This window comes from Notamacropus eugenii, chromosome 2 (assembly GCF_028372415.1).
Source record: "Notamacropus eugenii isolate mMacEug1 chromosome 2, mMacEug1.pri_v2, whole genome shotgun sequence".
Classification (NCBI taxonomy): Eukaryota; Metazoa; Chordata; class Mammalia; order Diprotodontia; family Macropodidae; genus Notamacropus; species Notamacropus eugenii.
Window position 1 is genome coordinate 364,820,310 of NC_092873.1, and position 2,453 is coordinate 364,822,762.

Sequence of the window (2,453 nt, forward strand, 5' to 3'; positions counted from 1 at the left end):
ACTACCTAAAATGACATTGCTTTCTTTGTACTAGATCAAAACTGATAGTTAAGAATTACTCAAGTACTGACCCTGTTTATTAAAAAGTGGGGTGGCATTACTTGCCACTGGAAATATATGGGCAGAAAGACTTCCTGGCATGCTAGATCAGTAGTTCTCATAAAGGATTTTCAAGAGATACACTATTCCATTATTCAGGTAGTAGTCTCAGGGGTTAAGTTTCAAAGTTTCAGTCATCAACAACAAGGCATTTAGGCACAAAGCAAATGTAGCTTATAGAACTAATGCTGGACAGGGAAACTCAGAAAGTCCTCAGAATATCTGAGAAGAGCTGACAAAAGAGGTCATTTAAATCATACAACTTGTGTATTGAGAGAAATGGACAGACGATGCACTAGGGAAGTTTTGATGGATTTTAAGTTACTGATTCAATTTGTTGGCATAATGCCCTGATTTTAAGAAGTGTTAGTCCATCAGCTCCACAGGGCTCCTGACACTCTTTCCTCTCATCTCTGGCACACTGTGTGTGTAAGGATGGGGAGAGGAGGATTGATGGACACAGTATGTCAATAGCATTAAGACAAAAAGTTCTCAGTCTGTACTGCAGAATTTTCAGGCTTCCAAGGAGGTGGCATGCAGCATCAGCGTAGATGGAGGACACCATTAGAGAAAAGCAGTATATTGTAAATGAAGCAAGATAGTTGCTTCAGAAAAACAAAAATCTTAAGGATTCAGAACTAATTAAAGAGTGTATAAATGAATACACAGCAAAAACTAAAATAGAATTGCATTATAAGATTCTATATCCAAGACGAATTCACCTCCCTCCAATGGTCCTCACTCCCCTACAAAGTTGTAGTCTTCAAGCCAAGGAGATTTGAATCATTATATCTTAAGTTTCACAATGAAATTTCTTAATCTTATGAATAAGTTCACTATATGAACTGTAAGCCAGGTCGGCCCTGAGCACAAACTAGATGACAAATTTTATCTCATTTATTTAAGTCCAGTTAGAGAAAGGAAGGACAAAGAATATAGACTCTTTGTTATAATTTCTTTTAACTCTCCAAGATCTGGGTCCTTAATCTTATAACACTAATTTTATATGTTCTTGGATGTAGCAGTATCGATATGTTGCTACTAGACAGGAATATGCTAACTCCCAAAGACCATTCCTAATCATGATCTTAGTAACTTCTTAGATCAGACCTGCACAATCTTCAGTACACCAAAATATTTTTTTCAGCCTGTGGAAAATGTAGAGGAAACAATTCTTTGAATGTAGAGGAAAGCCTTTAGGTGCAGGTCTGTCTTAGATGAAAGTCTGAACACAGAAAGAATTGAATTCAAATATAAATTTCATTTTTTTGTGGAAAAAATGTAACTATACACAGAGAAAGCTGCAGAATACAGACATGACAGGACCTGTTAGCAACTTCTCTTGAAAGCTCTTAAATTACTATGACAATCAGTTATTAGCCTCAGATGTAAATCTCTGTGAGTTTTATCTTGTTTTGTATTTAAGATATGAATATATTTGAAATAAGACCCTTAACATTTTAATTGTTCTATTGATATCTTGTTTTTGGCTCTTTCAGTTCAAAGATAGTTTTTATTAATATTCAATAGGCTAACCCAATGACTCCAGCTTCTAGGATGAGAACTCCCTCCCTCTTCAACAAAAACTATTGGGAAAATTGGAAAATAATATGACAGAAACTAGGCATAGACCAACATCTTAAACCATACACCAAGATAAGGTCAAAATGAGCACATGATTTAAAAATGAAGGATAATACCATAAGCAAATTAAGAGAGCAGGGAATAGTTTGTCTGTCAGATTTATGGAGAAAGGAAGAATTCATGTCCAAACAAGTGATAGAGACCATTAGGGAATGCAAAATGGATCATTTTCATTACATTAAATTAAAAAAATCTTGCACAACCAAAGACAATGCAAAGAAGAGTAAAAAGGAAGCAGAAAGCTGGGAAACAATTTTTAAGCCAATGTCTCTGAAAAAGGCCTCATTTCTAAAATATATAGAGAACTAAGTAAAATTTATAAGAATGCAAGTCATTCATCAATTGATAAATGGTCAAAGCATATGAACAAGCAGTTTGCAGAAGAAAAATTAGAGCTATCTATAGTTGTATGAAAAAAATGCTCTAAATCACTATTGATTAGAAAACTCCACTCTGAAGTACCACATGGTAAGTATCAGATTGTCTAATATGACAGAAAAGGAAAATAATAAATCCTAGAGAATATGTGGGGAAATTGGAGCACTAATAAACTGTTGACAGAGTAGTAAGCTGTATCCAGCCATTCTGGAAATTGATTTAACTATGTATACCCTTTGACCCAGGAATACCACTTCTAAGTCTGTATCACAAAGAGATCATAAAAAAGGGAAAAGGACCCACATGTACAAAAATATTTGTACCAGTTCTTT

The 2,453-nt window shown here is 34.6% G+C and overlaps 1 pseudogene; it reads left to right on the plus strand.

Moving 5' to 3' along the window:
• The first annotated feature begins 563 nt into the window (after positions 1 to 563).
• On the plus strand, positions 564 to 918 carry LOC140524035 (LYR motif-containing protein 1 pseudogene; annotated as a pseudogene).
• The last annotated feature ends 1,535 nt before the right edge of the window (positions 919 to 2,453 follow it).